Source organism: Sapajus apella, unplaced genomic scaffold (genome assembly GCF_009761245.1).
Source record: "Sapajus apella isolate SASKATOON/1434 unplaced genomic scaffold, GSC_monkey_1.0 scaffold81, whole genome shotgun sequence".
NCBI lineage: Eukaryota > Metazoa > Chordata > Mammalia > Primates > Cebidae > Sapajus > Sapajus apella.
The window spans coordinates 5,249,762-5,268,984 of record NW_022437021.1 but is presented as its reverse complement, the minus strand read 5'-3'; the positions used below and the strand labels follow the sequence as shown (position 1 = coordinate 5,268,984).

The 19,223-nt window shown below is 39.5% G+C and overlaps 1 protein-coding gene across 25 annotated transcripts in view; it reads right to left on the bottom strand.

The window, feature by feature from the left end:
- The window catches only part of MTERF1 (mitochondrial transcription termination factor 1), a 469,560-nt gene that overhangs the window by 334,086 nt on the left and 116,251 nt on the right, over nt 1-19,223 (bottom strand). The window lies entirely within an intron of this gene.

The following is a 19,223-nucleotide window of genomic DNA, read 5'->3' as shown; positions in this document are numbered from 1 at the left end:
TAAAATAATAAACTTTAAATGATGTATGCCACATGTGACATTTTGGTTCCAGACGTAACAAACCCAAACCAAAGTCTTTTGCTTGAAAATTCTAAAACAATATTACTCTCCTAGTTTCTGATTCTGATTTTGCCTCAATTGCTCACAGATTACACTCTGGCAAACTTGGAGACAACACAATACTGCTTAAAATGCACATGCTGGGAAGCCTGCATGATCATCTGCACTAAATCATCCCTAGATTCTTTGTTACTGTGGTCACTTAACCATTTCCACAAATGTGGCATGGACTTTTTCTTCTGGAGAAAAATTTTAAATAATCACTATTAGTAACTAGTACAGTGAACTCTCTCCCTCTTCCAATAAAACAATAGGCATTTGTTCTAATATAATTGGCCATTTATCCCAGATCTCAGCAATTTATAGCTTAACTGTCGAAAACTGAAATTGCAATATTTTAATAGCAAATTATAGAATTATCAGTCACAGAGGAGTCTGGAAATGGGCTCCAAAAATCCCAAACTTTGGTATGCATTTCATAACCCAGTTGAAAGATCCAATGGTCTTTTCTTCACTGTTTCAAATTCTATTTTTAAATTATTTTGAAAACTTTGAAGTACATATTTTATCTTGAAATGCTTCAACATTTATGTCCTTAAGCTCTGGAGTATAAAACCGTCATGGGATTTAGTATTATTTAGTTTTGTGTGGTATCACCATGTCTTTGTGAAGAAGATAAGTTATTGATAACCTTTCCTCGCTATATTATAATAAGGCTAATATGGTAGCCAGGAATGGTGGCATGCACCAGTAACCCCAGCAACTCAGGAGACTGAGGTGGGAGGATCACATGAGCCCAGGAGTTCCAGATCAGTGTAGGCAACACAGACAGACCCTGTCTCAAAAAAACAAAAAACAAAAAACAAAGGCCAGTATGAGACTCAAGATCATACATGGGAGTAGCAGTAAAATCAAACAATGGTGAGTATCTTGGGACCTGAAATCCAGCTTATTTAAAAATATAGTGATGGCCGATTACTTTAAACTATGTAATAGGTAAATTTGTTATAAAAGTACTATATAACACAATAATAAAATATTTAAATAACAATAAGAAAGTCAGTGGGATGGTTCCTAAATCGCGGGGTTATTGTATGCTAGGTGGTTAAGTGCCTTTTTACTTCTTCAGCAAAACTACTTAAAGGCAAAATAATATACCATTAAGGCACAAGTAGTAGTAGAGAAATAAAAATGAGATATAATCCAGGTATGTCCACATGAAAGCTAAAGAAAGCAATGCACTGTGAGATAAAGCCAAAGGGAGTCAAATGACCACAGATTTCAAAGCTGAAAGGATGTGACAGCTCATCTATTCTACCCCAGCATTTTACTTAATATAAATAAGAAAAATGAGGCCAAGGTAAGGAACTGACCCTAAATTGAGAACAGAGTTTGAACCACAATCAATTTCTAGTAGAAATAGATTTTTCTAGTAGACCCAAGTCTTCAGTTCCAGTCTTCAGTCTATCCATACACTGAATTGTCTATGGATAACTCTAGGCAAATCACAGAGTCCTTCAATACCTCTGACTTCTCCTCTGTAAAAGCAGAATAATATCAACCACTTATCAACGAAGACGGTTGTGCAATATTACTATGTTGACAATTAGCATAATAAAGTTATATACTCTAAAGAATAAAAAAAAGCAAAGCAGTTTGTTTTTTAAAGATTATTTGAAGTTACACATGGATATGAAATTCTCAAAGTTCAGGGTCTTAAAGAAGGCTGAAGTCAGTAAATCCACAATCCAGTCATAAAACAAAGATGTATTATCCCCTTCAAATGCTTTTGCAAAGTTATCCAAGTCAAAATAATCATTGAGAAGAAAAGAAAATCATGGCATCTGAATTAATAGGCAGTAGACATTTGAAACAAGGAACTGAAATAAGTGTGCAAATTTAAATTGTGGAATTTTCCTTTGTGTTCTTCTCATAATTATTCATGATATAGGCAATATCATTTGCAAACAAAGATAAACACTCTTTACTGATACCAGCAAACATTCTTTGCAGCAAAAACTTACTAATGAACATCTTCTCACCAGTGGGCTCCTATCTCTTACCAAGAAGAAAATAAACTAATTATTTTTCTTGAAATTTTTCAATTTTTAGATTATATTTTCCATATTATGCAAAAAAATTACTGAAAGTCTATGAGCCCTTTAAATCATATTTTATTGCAATGTTCGTCACTTAGTCATATTATAGGAAGAGAGACCATTCTTGATATGTCTTTATGAAAGATGTCAATATGTTATCACTTTTCACTTCAAATTACATTGAAGAAGTTGGCATAGAAATAGATCATTAGCTTATTCTATTATAATTAATGTGTTTGTGATGACTAAAGAAAATAAGAGTTCTGTGTGATCCTGTGATTTCAGTTATAACCAATATGAACACCCAGTAAGTTGTTTAAAATCAAGGTTGATCAGAAATGAGCCCATCACATAGGCCACTACGGTACTGGGGAGGTGGTTCTTCTTTATCTTAGATTTATCTTTTATTTTATTTTTAATTTTTATGTATACCTAATAGTCGTATGGGTGGAGGTAGGGAGGATTTTTTTTTTTTTTTTTTTTTTTTTTGAGACGGAGTCTGGCTCTGTCACCAGGCTGGAGTGCAGTGGTGTCATCTTGGCTCACTGCAATCTCCATCTCCAGGGTTCAAGCAATTCTCCTACCTCAGCCTCCTGAGTAGCTGGGACTACAGGTACCTGCCACCACGTCACCACTCCCAGATAATTTTCATATTTTTAGTAGAGATGAGGTTTCACCAATTGACCAGGATGGTCTCGAAGTCTTGACCTCGTGATCTGCCCTCCTTGGCCTCCCAAAGTGCTGAGATTACAGGCGTGAGCCACCATGCCCCGCCAGGGGGTACTCTTAAAGGTAGAGGCCTTATGGTAAAGTAATGAAGACTACAGGTGGGAAAGGACTTCTGCTTCTGGCCACACAGAGAAACTTTTCCTCTTAGCCATAAAACTTGATAAGACATGTGAAATAACTGTTTTCAGATGTCAGACAACAGGCAAAATTTGATTCCTGAGAGAAGGAAAACAAACAAAGTGAGCCTAGAAGTACTTTACGAACTCTGTATCAGGTGCTGATGAAACAAAGATCAGAATTCAGGGTACCGAGACAGCTTGAATTCATAGGACATGGTATAGAAGAGAAACAGGCTATGTAATCTGTTTGTACAAATACATAATTCCAAGTTAAGAAAAGTGCTACAAATGAATGGATAAGAGATCCAGGAATCTGCATAGGAGATCCTTGAGTCTTTGGCTGAATACTATGCAAGAGATGTGTTAAACAACACTACACTAAGCCAAGGAAAGGACTACAGGGGAGCTGTGGGCTGAACAACTATCGGAGGTCCCCCAGGACTTCGAAATGTTCAAATTTCAGCCTCAGTGGCAGCCCAGTAAGCACTCTATGAGCATTCAACAGACCCTAGAAAGACCATAGCTTAAGAGGAAAACCACTATAGCCCTAGGAAAGGTACTTTACAATACCTGCCCTAACAAAGCTGAAAGACAAGCCTCAAAAGGATCATACTAATGGCTGTTTTGCCAAGCACACCATGTAAACCCCTAAGTAATACAAGGTGTTGACTACACTGCTTATTAATTCATGGCCAGTGTGTATGTACGCTACACTAGGTCAAACTATCTTATTCCAGATCTGCGAGCAAAATCCTAAGTGACCAAGAAGTGAACTGAATTAAAAAATGGATGTGGACTCTGCTTTTTCTTATTTGGTATTTCAAAACCAACTCAGAAGGCCTGGTTTGCAAATTCTGCACAGTCTCACCAGGAAATCTCAAATTAAATTAATGGACTTCATTAAGCAAGCTTGAAACATATCTCAGTATTTTCACAAATCCCTCACTCATTGGCACACCTGAACTCCTTTCTCCTATGATACTCTGTTTTATAGTGTGTGTTGGTGTGAGGCAATGTGCTGAGCTCTTTACATGCATCATCTTATCTCAACAACTCTATGAGGTGGAATTAATATTACTCATATTTACAGATGAGAAAATAGAGGTTTGGGGAGGCTTGGTATAATGTGCTAAATGTCATACTGGATGGAGGAGTGTTTCTAACCCGAAGATGCACGATTCCAAAGCCAAACATTTATTCACATTCAATCGATACTGATGTTGAACATATGAAGTCTACTCTCACACACTCTCAGAATCCATTCCCACACAAAAATTCCCACAAAAACAGCAATCAGGTCAGTAAATAAATGCCAGACTTTCCTTTATGCTTCTTGCTTGGCTCCTTCCTATTTCAGGCAGCTGAAGCAAACTAAATTGTATAAATTTTTGTTTTGATCTGAGCATGAGTGAGGGGACATGGTAGCATTTTTAAATTATGGAGTCTGAAAAACTTTGTTGTGGTATTTTTATTAGAAATGGCAATTTCTAAAGGAGGCCAAATTCTTTGATACACTCTGCTCTAACCTCTCATCTATTATTTTACTCTAAACATAAGTTTCCCTGTTGGCTTGGCTAATCATTCAAAGACGCTACAGACATTCTTAAATATTTAGACCTTCATGAAAGACCTGACTCCTACAAAGGCTCACAGTGTAATTTTAAACAAGTCAGTGATTTTTCCTGGGCCTCAGTTTCTTTGACTATAAAGTAAGAACCTTGAACTACATTGGCATTCCCTGAATTTCATACTACAAAATACCAGTGCTAAGAGATACTCCTCTCAAAAAAAGAAGCTCCAGGTCAAATAAGTAAAAGAAAAGCTACAAACAACAACTGCATTTAAAGATTGATAATCCATTAACAGGGGATAATATGTTAGCACATTAAAATCCCAGAAAAGTCCTACAGTAAAGAAACCTTAACTTCATTTAATCTCAAATTTTGCAAATTTATTGGACCTGAAACCATTTCCCTAGGGGGAAAAAGTTGTCTATAATCATTTCATTCTCATTGGAAGTAACTATGTATTGATTACCTACTATGTTCCAGACACTGCACCAGGTATTGTGGTGTCTCTAATATCATATTACATCAGGATATCACAGTATCTTAAGTGATACTAATATCACTTATGAGATACTTATATAATTAACATCACTTAAGATGAATGAGAAGAGGTCTGCATATAGAGGGCAAGGGAAGGTATTCCAGGCAAAATACCAGCATCTGTGAAAATCTTTAGGTATGAAACTGCTTAACAAGTTAACAGAAGTGAAAGGCCAGTGAGACAGAAGAGGATGCAACTCCGGGAGGGACTGGAGAAACTGGCAGGGGCCAGATCATGCAGAGGTTCTGCACCATATAAAAGAGCTTGGTTTTACTCTAAGTACAATGGAAAGTTTAAACTGGGAAGTCACCTGATATAATTTTTTGTGTGTTTTTAAACCAATTTTATTGTGTATATATGAAGTTTACAACATGATGTTATGGAATATATACAGATAGGAAACAGTCAGTATGATGACGCAAATGAACGTATCTGTCATCTTACATATTTAAGTTTTGTGACATAAGCAGCAAAAAGCTACCTAACAAAAATCCCTAATACTGCCATGGGACTCTTGAGGTGTCACTTCAACCACCCAAAAGCCTCTGTTGACATGACACCTTTGCCCAAGTTTTGCTCAGGCCTCTTGGCTCATTCCACCCACTTGACCTGGCAGGCTGCATTTCAGTTCAGGCTTCTGGCCTGGACCCCATGCCTGCCAAGGGCAAGCTAGGCACAGGGCAGTGAGGGGTGTGTGAGTGAGTGTGGGGTCCAGCCACTGCCCACAGCCAGGCATACTGGCTGCAGTGGGATGGCCAGCTCCAGGCACTGGCATGGGTGCTGGCTCCCTGCAAGGCTGCAGCTGGACCAGGTATGCTGCAAGCAGTTTCCATGGCTGGCACTGGGGAACACAGTGGCACCTAGAAGCTTGGAGACACCAGAACCACAGAGTCCTAAAGAGGGTGTCACAGTCATGGTGCAGGTGGCTTCTAGGTATGGGCTCCCTGAAGGGCTGCAGCTCTTCTGTCCTTCTCTCTTCTTTCCTTCTTGTCACCCACAACATGGCAAGCAAGAGGCCTATTTCAGCCCTATTTGTGTTACAGCTCTTTTAGCCCCACCCATTCAGTGAGTCCTAAGTTCTTATATTGCATCTAGGAAGAATCAGGTACACAGACAAATGGAAGGTGAGCAAGGTAAAGGGGAGTTTTACTGGATGACAGAACAGCTCAGAGGAGTTCCACAGAGGGTAGCTCCTCTCCACAGACAGGATGTTGCAGGTGTTCACCTCTCAGCAGAGAGGAGACCCTGGAGTGGATAGCTCCTCTCTGCACACAGGTTGTCTTGTTATCTGCTCAGCTCTCAGAAAAAAGGAGACCCTTGAGCAGGTAGCTCCTCTCCACAGCTGGCAGTCCCATCATCTCCTCAAGTCTGGCTGAGTCCAGGGCTTTCATGGGCCTCAGAGGGGAGAAAGTGCACACCGAGTGGTCCATGAGCAGCCATGGGCAGGCCCAGAAAAAACACCACAACTTCCTACTTCGGTCCATGGGACTGGCAGCCCAGCCCCCAGGATTCAGACCCTCCCTAGCTTGAAGGTGGGGTTTAACTGGGGACCCACACCCTTCCACAAAGGAGCCTGTCTGCCTCCTGCCACCGTTCATGGTGCCCAGGCTGCTCGCACCAAGGGACACCTGCAGGCCAGCACCAAATTGCCCTCAGCCCCTTTGGCCTCCCTACCATGCTCATCACCAAACTACCCTGAGCCCTTCTTTGGCATCCCTCCCATGCCCATCAGTGCCCAAAGTCCAGAGGGGTCAAGGCAGCAGGGGGCTGGCATATCAGTGCTGCCTGGAGCGTGTGCACACCCAGCTGAGTTGTGACAGCACCAAGCCTCGGCCTCAACCTTGCTCTAAAATCAGAGTAGGCACCAGGACTGGTGAGAGGGCAGGCATTGGAAGCAGACACCTCCAGGCCTACAGGAGTAGGGTGGCCTTCCCAGGCCCCCAAGAGTGCAGAGATGCCCAGGTCCACATCCACAACTTGGGTGGCTGCAGCTGTGCCCAGGAGAGTGGGCTCCTGTCTGATTCCAGCCCTTGCTGGCTCCATGGAGCATGCAGCCTCAGCAGTGCCTCCCCCACTACAGCCAGCATTATGGCAGCAGCCACTCCAGATGGGCCACTGTTGCCATCAATACAGTACAGTTTTATTAACTTTAGTACTCATATTGTACCTTAGAGCTCTAAACTTGTTCATCCTACATAACTGCTATTTTATAGCCTTTGAGCTACATCTCCTTATTTCCCTGCCTCCTCCCCTCCACTCATGGTAACCACTGTTTCATTCCCTAACTCTGTGTATTTTAGCCTATACATAGGTGGAATATATATATAACATATATTTAACATACATGTATGTACATATATATGATATATATACATATATGTTAAATATATATATTTTTTTCCACATATAAAAGTAAGATCAACCAGGCATGGTGGCTCACGCCTGTAATCCCAGTACTCTCAGTACTTTGAAAGGCCAAGGTGGGCAGATCACCTGAGGTCAGGAGTTCGAGACCAACCTGACCAACATGGAAAAACCCCATCTCTACTAAAAATGTAATATTAGCCGGACATGGTGCCGCACACCTGTAATCCCAGCTATTCAGGAGGCTGAGGGAGGAGAATCACTTGAACCCAGGAGGTGGAGGTTGCAGTGAGCCAAGATCTTGCCATTGCACTCTAGCCTGGGCAACAAAAGTGAAACTCTGTCAAAAAAGGAAAAAAAAAAGTGAGATCATGCAATGTTTCTTTCTCTGCATCTGGCTTATTTCACTTAGCATAATGTCCTCCAGGTCCACCCATGTTGTGGCAAATAGCAGGATTTCATTCTTTTTAAGGCTGAATAATATTCCATTGAATATATATATACACACATATATGTGTATATATATATGTGTGTGTATATATATACACATATATATGTGTATATATATGTGTGAGTATATATATACATATATATATGTGTGTATATATATATATATACACATATATATACATACACATTTTCTTTATCCATTTGTCTGTAAATGGACATTTAGGTTGTTCCACATCTTGGCTATTTTGAATAATGCTTCAATGATGTGGGAGTGCAGATATCTTTACAAAGTGGTCACATAGCCTCATTTATTTATTTCTGTTTTTGTTGGCTGAGATTTTGGTGGAATTTGTTTTTGAAAAGGTCACCCTGGCTATCCTGTGAAGAACAGCTTGAAAGGGCAGAATACTTAGGGAGAACAAAAAGCTGTATTAGTTTTGATTGCTACTGTAATAAATGGCCAAAAATTTAGTGGCTTAAACAATAGCAATTTATTAACATACAGTTCTGCAGGTCTGATGCCTGACATTGGTCTCACTGGGCTAAAATCAAGGTATTGGCAAAACTGCATTCCTTTCTGGGGGATCTAGAGGTGAATCAATTTCTTGCTTATTCAGATTTTTTGCAGAATTCAGTTTCTTGTTATTTTAAAACTGAGGTCCCTGTTTTCTTGCTGGCTAAAAATTGAGGGTCATTCTTAGCTTCTATAGGTCACTGACATTTCTTGGCTTGTGGTTGCCTACCTCTGTCTTCAAAGTCAGAAATACTGTGTAGACTCTTTCTCATGCTTCAAATTGCTCCTTCTTCTATTTCATTAGTCTGATTCAGTCAAGAAATTTTTTTTTTTTTGGCTTCTAAGGATGCATGTGATTAAATCATACCTACCCAGATAATTCAGTATAATCTCATTATCTGAAGGTCCAAACCCTTAAATCACATTGACAAATCCCTTTTACCATGTAAGATAACATATTCTCAGATTCTGATGATTAAGTTATGGACATCTTAACTGTGTTAACAGTTCTAAGTGAGAGATGAGGCCAATTAGACTAATGTGGTGGCAATGAGTAAAGGCAGACAGATTTCAGGCATGTTTTGAAGACAGAACCAATCAGCTGGTTGGTGATCCCATAGGTTGAGAAGTGGGTACAAGAGGAGGGAATCAAGGCTGGCTCCTAAATTGCTGGCCTTTCAGGCTCATCAGCTGAGTGTCAGGGAATGCCTTTCAAAAAAAAAAAGAAGTCTGGGAGTAAAACCAATTTTAGAGAAAAATTCAGTTGTGTTTTCTCTGGAACATCCCTAGAGAAACATTAACCAGATCATCTCTGGGATCCCTTACCATTTTAATATTCTAAGAATTCACTAAAAATACCTTCTCCATTCAGAAGCCATCATGCCACAATTTTTACAACTAATATCTATTTCTATTATTTTAGGCAATATAATATATACCTAAGAGTAACTTGTTACTGACTCAACACATCCTTCGGAGTGGAAGTAACCTTGGTATATTATCTATTACTGTGTAAAAAAAAAATTATCCCAAAATTTAACAGCTTAGAACAACAGTTTCTGTGGGTCAGAAATCTAAACATGATCATCTGCTTCATGGCCTCTCATAAGGCTGTAATCAGACTATTGGCAAGGGCTGGGGTCTCAATTGAAAGTTCAACTGGGGAAAAATGCAATCTCAAACTCAGTTAAGGAGTTATAAGCAGGATTCAGTTGCTTGAGTATTGTACTGAGGGCCTTAATTACTTTCAGGCTGCTGTCCAGAGCCCACCCTTAGTTCCTTGCCAAGTGGACCTCTACACCATGGCAGTTTATTTCATCAAAGCTAACAAGAAAGAGAAAGTCTGCTAGGAAGTCACAATATTTTATAACCTAATTACAGAGATGAAATGACCCCAACGTTGTCATATTCTATGAGTTAGAAGCAGGTTACTTAGGGGGAGGGAATTACATAAGACTATGAATACCAGGAGACAGGAATCCTTGGGAGCCATCAGAGAGGCTGCAGACCACACTAGGGGTTTGAAGAACTCAAAGAAGAGATAAAGGAAAATGAAAGTGGAAAGGGAAGGTGAGAAAGGTAACCTTCATTTTCTCAATTTTTTAGGGCTGCAATCCTAAAACAGTATCCTCAGTCAGTAGAGTGCTCCCTGGAGAGGTGATTAGGAAACTAGTTAAGAGGTAGAAAAGGATAGCCTGAGAAGGATTGCAAGTCAGTTTGGCAGTAACTTCTAAAGATTATAGCTGGAAAAAAAGATTAGGACAAGTTATTTTTAAATATTTTCAATTCAAAATTAATTTACTAAAAAAGAAGACTTTTAGCAGAATTGGAGCAAAGTACAAGATGGAAAAAAACAGTAGTATTTAAGAAAACACACTAATCAGTTCCCAGCAATATTAAAAAATATAGTAAGTAAGGCCGGGCGCGGTGGCTCAAGCCTGTAATCCCAGCACTTTGGGAGGCCAAGGTGGGTGGATCACGAGGTCAAGAGATCGAGACCATCCTGGTCAGCACGGTGAAACCCCGTCTCTACTAAAAATGCAAAAAATTAGCTGGGCATGGTGGTGCGTGCCTGTAATCCCAGCTACTCAGGAGGCTGAGGCAGGAGAATTGCCTGAACCCAGGAGGTGGAGGTTGCGGTGAGCCGAGATCGCGCCATTGCACTCCAGCCTGGGCAACAAGAGCGAAACTCCGTCTCAAAAAAAAAAAATAAAATAAAATAAAATAAAAAAATATAGTAAGTAATTGCTAATGGAAATCTCTTAAAAACAGAATGCTTCATTCCATTACCGGGTATACACCCAAAGAAAAATAAATAATTCTATGAAAAAGATATATGCACTTATGTTTATCACAGCACCATTTACAATAGCAAAGACATGGAATCAATCTAGGTGCCCATCAATAGTAGACTGGATAAAGAAAATGTGTATAACACACCATAGAATACTACCCAGCCATAAAAAAATAATGAAATCATATCCTTTGCAGCAACATGGTGCAACTGCAGGCCATTATCCTAAGCAAATTAATACAAAAACAGAAAACCAAATACCTCGTTCTTTCTCACTTACAGGTTGGGGCTAATCATTGGGTATGTATGGACATAAAAATGGGAACAACACATGCTGGGGAGTATTAGAGATGAGCAAGGGTTGAAAAACTATCTGTTGGGTACTATGCTCGGTACCTGAGTGACAGGATCATTCATATCTCAAACCTCAACATCACACAATATACCCATGTAACAAACCTGCACATACACCCCCAAATCTAAAATAAAAGTTAAAATTATTTTTCTAAAAAGAAGAATCGTTCCAAATCCTGCCATTTTGTACATGATCTTACACATTGCCTTAAAAAAAAAAAAAAGTAGAAATAAGGGCAAGAACTACTTCCCTGATCTTCTTAAGAAGCATCTGTGCAGGAAGAAGATCCAAGATGGCCGATTAGACACAACTTCAGCACACAACACCCAGAGAGAGAGATGCAGAAATCCAGAGATCTCCTAGCTCCAACCAAGGTACCAGGTGCATTTCAACGGGTCTGGTCTGACGGTGAGCAAAGCCCACTCAGGGCAGACCGAGGAGTGGAAGGGTGCTACTTCATCCAGAAAGTGCATCTGACCAGCAAGTCGGACGCTCCCCCTCTGGTGCTCCAGACCAGATACAGCGCTTCCCCCAAAGCCTCAGCAATACATAGAACAGGGGATCTTTGCCAGTCAAGCGCCTGGAATTACAAGCGCCAAGTTGAATAAGAGCCTGCGGACTGAGCTATCACCCCCACCCCCCACCCGGAGAGAGAGTGAGCTGTAAGCAGGAGCAGCTGGGCGAGTCCCTACCCCATGACCAGAAAGAGAGGAAGCTGTAAGTGGGAGTTGGCCAGGTGCAGCTGGGCAGGTCCCTACCCTCCCCCACAAACCCCAGAGGGCTGAAGCTCTGACTCTAGTGGGTTGCACAGCCAGTGCCACAGTCTGAGATGAACCCTGAATGATCTAGCCCAGTGGAAGAAGCATACAACCCACCACTAGACAGGTGGGACTGGGCTACATGTTTTAACAAAAAACGCAGGGAGCCTACATAGCAATGGAATGGCGTTCTTGACAACCCAGCAGCGCCTACAGGTCAGTGGAAGAGGCAGGCCGAATCTCCCAGTATAAACAAAAAAGACACAGGAAGCTTCCCTAGTAACCTGAAAGACTCCCTAGAAACCCAATAGCTCCTCCACAGGCAGACAAGCGACCTGATCGAGCAGTTCCCTGACATCACAGCCAGGTAAATCCACAAAGATGGGGGAAAAAAAACAGTGCAAAAAAGATGAAACCATCAAAGGCCAATACACCTCTTCTCCTTCAAGGGATCACAACTCCTCAACAACACGGGATCACAACTTCACCAAGGAGTGTAACGAATTGACAGAAACAGGCTTCAGAAGGTGAAATAATAACAAATTTTTCTGAGCTAAAGGAATACATTCTAACTCAATGCAAAGAAATTAAAAACCTTGAAAAAAGGTTAGACAAAATGTTAACTAGAATAACAAGCTTAGAGAAGAACATAAAGGACTTGATGGAGTTGAAAAACACAGCACGAGAACGACATGAAGCAAACACAAGTTTTAATAGCTGAATCGATCAAGCAGAAGAAAGGATATCAGAAATTTAAGATCAACTCAATGAAATAAAAAGAGAAGGCAAGACAAGAGAAAAAAGAGTAAAAAGAAATGAACAAAGCCTCCAAGAAATATCAGATTATGTGAAAAGACCTAATCTATGCTTGATCAGTGTACCTGAATATGATGGGTAGAATGAATCCAAGCTGGAAAACACACTCCAGGATATTATCCAGGAGAACCTCCCAAGCCTAGCAAGGCAGTCCAAATTTCAAATTCAAGAAATACAGAGAACTCCACAAAGATATTCCTCAAGAAGAGCAAACCCAAGGCACATAATCGTCAGATTCACCAGGGTTGAAATGAAGGAAAAAATGCTAAGGGCAGCCAGAGAGAAAGGCCAGGTCACCCACAGAGGGAAGCCAATCAGACTCACAGCAGATCTCTTGGCAGAAACCCACATGCCAGAAGAGAGTAGGGGCCAATATTCCACATCCTTAAAGAAAAGAACTTTCAACCCAGAATCTCAAATCCAGCCAAACTAAGCTTCGTAAGTGAAGAAGAAATAAAATCCTTTACGGACAAGCAATTCTTGAGATTTTGTCACCACCAGACCGGCCCTACAAGAGCTCCTGAAAGAAACACCAAGCACAGAAAGGAACAAGTACCAGTCACTGCAAAAGCAAACCAGTTGGCAATGACCAAAAATGCAATGAAGAAAATGAGTCAACTAATGGGAAAGAAAACCAGCCAGTAACAAAATGGCAGAATCAAATTCACACGTAACAATATTAACATTGAATGTAAATGGCCTAAATGCCCCAATCAAAAGACACAGACTTGCAAACTGGATAAAAAGTCAGAACCCATCAGTGTGCTGTTTTCAGGAAACTGATCTTACATACAAAGACACACATAGACTCAAAATAAAGGGATAGAAGAAGATTTACCAAGCAAATGGAGAACAAAAAAAAGCAGGGGTTGCAATCCTACTCTCTGATAAAATGGACTTCAAACCAACAAAGATCAAAAGAGACAAAGAAGGACACTACATAATGGTAAAAGGATCAATCCAACAGGAAGAGCTAACTATCCTAAATATATACACCCCCCAACACAGGAGCACCCAGATACATAAAGCAAGTTCTTAACAACCTAAAACGAGATTTAGACTCCCACACAATAATAGTGGGAGACTTCAACACTCCATCTGTCAATATTAGACAGATCAACAAGACAGAAAATTAACAAGTATATCCAGGACTTGAATGCAGAGCTGGACCAAGCTGACCTAATAGACATATACAGAATGCTCCACTCCAAATCCATAGAATATACATTTTTCTCAGCATCGCATTGCATTTACTCTAAAATTGACCACATCATTGAAAGCAAATCACTCCTCAGCAAATGCAAAAGAACAGAAATCATATCAAATAGTCTATCAGACCACAGCACAATCAGACTAGAACTCAGGATCAAGAAACACACTCAAACCTGCACAAGCACTTGGAAGCTGAACAACTTGCTTCTGAGTATCGACTGGATAAACAAAGAAACAAAGGCAGAAATAAAGATGTTCTTCAAAACCAACCAGAATAAAGACACAACTTACCAGAATCTCTGGGACATCTTTAAAGCAGTGTCTAGAGGGACATTTATAGCAAAAAATGCCCACCAGAGAGGAGAGGAAAGATCTAAAATCACCCTATCATCAAAATTGAAAGAGCTAGAAACTCAAAAGCTAGCAGAAGACAAGAAATAACTAAGATCAGAGCAGAACTGAAGGAGATAGAGACACAAAAAGTCCTTCAAAAAATCAATAAATCCAGGAGCTAGTTTTTTTTTTTAAAGATCAACAAAATAGACCACTAACCAGATTAATAGAAAAGAAAAGGGGGAAGAATCAAATAGATGCAATAAAAAAATGATAAAGAGGATATCCAACAGAAATACAAACTACCATCAGAGATTACTACAAACAGCTCTACTCACATAAACCAGTAAACCAGGAAGAAATGGATAAATTCCTAGACAGTTGTACTCTACCAAGACTAAACCAGGAGGAAGTTGAAACCCTGAATAGACCAATAACAAGGGCTAAAGTAGAGGCTGTAATCAATAGTCTACCAACCAAAAAAAGTCCAGGTCCAGACGTGTTCACAGCCAAATTCTACTAGACATACAAAGAGGAGCTGCATCCATTCCTTCTGAAATTGTATCAAACAACACAAAAGGAGGGAATCCTCCCTAACTCATTTTATGAGACTAACATCATCCTGGTACCAAAACCAGACAGAGACTCAACTGAAAAAGAAAACTTCAGGCCAATATCCATGATGAACATAAATGCAAAAATCTTCAATAAAATACTGGCAAACAGATTGCAACAGCACATCAAGAAGCTTATCCATCATGACCAAGTAGGCTTCATCCCGGGATGCAAGACTGGTTCAACATACACAAATCCATAAATGTAATCCATCACATAAATGGAACCAAAGACAAAAACCACAGGATTATCTCAATAGATACAGAGAAGACCTTCGATAAAATTCAACAGCCTTCATGCTAAAAACTCTCAATAAACTAGGTATTGACAGAACATATCATGAAATAATAAAAGCTATATATGACAAACCTACAGCCAATGTCATACTGAATGGGCAAAAGCTGGGAAAATTCCCTTTGAAATCAGGCACTAGACAAGGATGCCCTCTCTCACCACTCCTATTCAACATAGTATTAGAAGTTCTAGCCAGAGCAATCAGGCAAGAAAGAGAAATAAAAGGTATTCAATTAGGAAAGGAGGAAGTCAAATTGTCGTTATTCGCAGACAACATGATTGTGTATCTAGAAGACCCCATTGTCTCAGCCCAAAATCTTCTCAAACTGATAAGCAACTTCAGCAAAGTCTCAGGATACAAAATCAATGTACAGAAATCATAAGCATTCCTACATAACAATAACAGACAAACAGAGAGCCAAATCAAGAGCGAACTCCCATTCACAATTGCCACAAAGAGAATAAAATACCTAGGAATACAACTAACAAAGGATGTAAAGGACCTCTTCAAGGAGAACTACAAACCACTGCTCAACTAAATAAGAGAGGACACAAAGAGTTGGAAAAACATTCCATGCTCATGGCTAGGAAGAATCAATATCGTGAAAATGGCCATACTGCCCAAAGTAATTTACAGATTCAACGCTATCCCCATCAAACTACCAATGACCTTCTTCACAGAACTGGAAAAAAAAACACTTTAAACTTCATATGGAATCACAAGAGAGCCCACATAGCCAAGACAATCCTAAGCAAAAAGAACAAAGCCAGAGGCATCACACTGCCTGACTTCAAACTATACTACAAGGCTACAATAATCAAAACAGCATGGTACTGGTACCAAAACAGAAACATAGACCAATGGAATAGAACAGAGACCCTAGAAGAAACATCACACATCTACAACCATCTGATCTTTGACAAATCCAGCAAAAACAAGCAATGGGGAAAGGACTCCATGTTTAATAAATGGTGTTGGGAAAACTGGCTAGCAATGTGCAGAAAGGAGAAACTGGACTCCTACCTGTCACCTTACACTAAAATTAACTCCAGATAGATTAAAGATTTAAACATAAAACCTAACACCATAAAAACACTAGAAGAAAACAGGAAAAACCATCCAGGACATAGGCATAGGCAGGGACTTCATGACTAAAACACCAAAAGCAATGGCAATAAAAGCCCAGATAGACAAATGGGATCTAATTAAACTCCAGAGCTTCTGTACAGCAAAAGAAACCATCATTAGAGTGAATCAGCAACCAACAGAATGGGAAAAAATTTTTGCAATCTACACGTCTGACAAAGGGCTAATATCCAGAATCTATAAAGAACTAAAACAGATATACAAGAAAAAAACAAACAATGCCATTCAAAAGTGGGTGAAGGATATGAACAGACACTTTTCAAAAGAAGACATATATGAGGCCAACAAACATACTAAAAAATGCTCAACATCACTAGTCATTAGAGAAATGCAAATCAAAACCACACTGAGATAACATCTCACGCCAGTTAGAATGGTGATCATTAAAAAATCTGTAGACAACAGATGCTGGAAAGGATGTGGAGAAATAGGAACACTTTTACACTGTTGGTGGGAGTGTAAATTAGTTCAACCACTGTTGAAGGCAATGTGGCAATTTCTCAAGGATCTAGAAATAGAAATTTCATTTGACCCAGCAATCCCATTACTGGGTATATACCCAAAGAACTATAAATCGTTCTACTATAAAGACACATGCACATGTATGCTCATTGCAGCCCTGTGTACAATAGCAAAGACCTGGAACCAACCCGAATGTCCATCAATGATAGACTTGACAAAGAAAATGTGGTAAACATACACCATGGAATACTATGCAGCCATAAAAAACAATGAGTTCGTGCCTTTTGTAGGGACTTGGATGAATCTGGAAACCATCATTCTCAGCAAACTGACACAAGAGTAGAAAGCCAAACACTGTATATTCTCACTCATAGGTGGGTGTTGAACAACGAGAACAGGTGGACTCAGGGAGAGGAGCATCACACACTGGGGGCAGTTGGGGCCATAGGGGAGAGACAGCAGGGGGTGGGGAGGGAGGGGAGCGTGGGAAGGATAACATAAGGAGAAATGCCAGATATAGTATGCACCTAAAGTAAAATAAATAAATTTAAAAAAAAAAGAAAAAGAAAAAAAGAAGCATCTGTGCCTATTATGATGGTCTTCCTTTTCCCTTTCTCTTTTCATTTCTTCGGCTTTAAGATTACTTGAGTATTACTTTATTGGACTAACAGCCTTATAATTTCAATTATAAAAAATCAATAAAAGTAGACAAATAATAATAATGTAACAATATAGGTTTCATTAGTTATAACCAATGTACCACATTAATAGTTAATAATAGGGTAAACTGGGTGCAGGGCATATGGGAACTTTCTGTACCAGCTTTGTATTTTTTGTAATTCTAAACTCTTTTTAAAATAATGTTTACATTTTTACGAAAATTTCAAATTAAATACTATTTATAGAAGTCGAGAAAAAAATAGACAACTCAAGAGTTCTAATTTCTGTCCCATATATTGGTAACAACTCTTCATTGCATTGGAATAGGTACCCAGGCTAGGGCTTGGTATTATGAACACCATTCTGGGACTTTGCCTGCAACAGGATCCTCAGTGAACAGAATACAGATTAAGGTCTGGAAATCTGAAAGCACATCCCATGCTTAAAAAACCCAAATTAGACTAGCGTGGTGGCACTCACTAAGCTAGCAGTCTGAAATAATATCCTGCGGAAACCTTTCTAGAAAAAATATCTAAGAAATGATAAAATCTCTATGCACAGATCTGTTGCTCCCTGCGTTATCTACAACACTGGAAAAATTAGAAGCTACAAAGTATTCAATAATAGGAGTATAATAAATTGCCTTATGGACAGTCTACTCACTGAGATGTTATATAACCATTAAATGATTATGAAGATTGTGTCACATGAAAGAAAAAGGTTATTATATACTTATAATAAGATGGTGTTTTTAAATCAAAACACAAAATGTACACAGTATGTAAATGTAACTTTTTTCTATGACCATCTAAAAGATCCAGATTATTAATTGTATAAATAACTCCCTTCCTTTAGGATGTCAAATATGTATTACACACCAGGCAGTGTTCTTTTTCTACATGCATCATATCTTGAAAGCAGATTCCTGACATAGAGTTATAGTAAGTACTTTAAATAACAGATAATACAACCTGACCCACATCAGATTAGTCATCTGGATGGGCAAACTGACTGGTAGGGCAAGGACGCCCTCTTCCCAGATAGCAACACATACTTCTTTTCCCTAAGTTATGCTTTAGTACTTAGAGAAAAATCTTTATTCCATCATCCATTCAGCAAACACTTTTTGAGCATCTACTAGATGCTCAATACTCTGTGAAATGATGGTAATAAATGAGCAAAATTTATATGGTTGTTGACCTCATGGAATTTATAGTCTAGTGGGAGATATAAATAACCCCACCAATATATCATTTTAAACAGTTGTGTTCCTACTATTAAAGGAAATACAGAGTGCTATGAAAGAGTATTATCAAAGGACATGGTTTAGATGGAGAGGCATTTTTGCTCAAAGACATGGCACACTGTCGTTGCAGACTGCAATGCTAAGGACAAGGTAAGTCTTAAATGTCGATTCACCTCATTCACAAAGATTTACAATAAAGTCCTGCTGTAGGTCTTCCAAGTAAATATTCATGAACCCCCTAACTTCTCAATTTTCCCATAACCTCACTAACTGGTCCAGTTTCTTAGAAACACTTCTTATCTCATGTTTCCTAGAGTTGGCCTCACATTTAATCTTGGAAAAGATTTTTATAGGCCCAGATTCCTTATTCTTTCAATCTTCTAATGAGAGGTAGTAAGGGGAGACAGGAAAAACAGCTACAGAAAAGCTAGGTATATAAAACGCTTATAGCCAGCCTACCTGGCATCCCACCCCCTTCCTCTGACATGACTCTGATAGCCATCTGGGGACCTACTCCTTCCCCACTCTCGGCCTGATGGACTAGTTGAGGCAACATTCCCAGAACCATGGGTGAAGTACACAACTCAG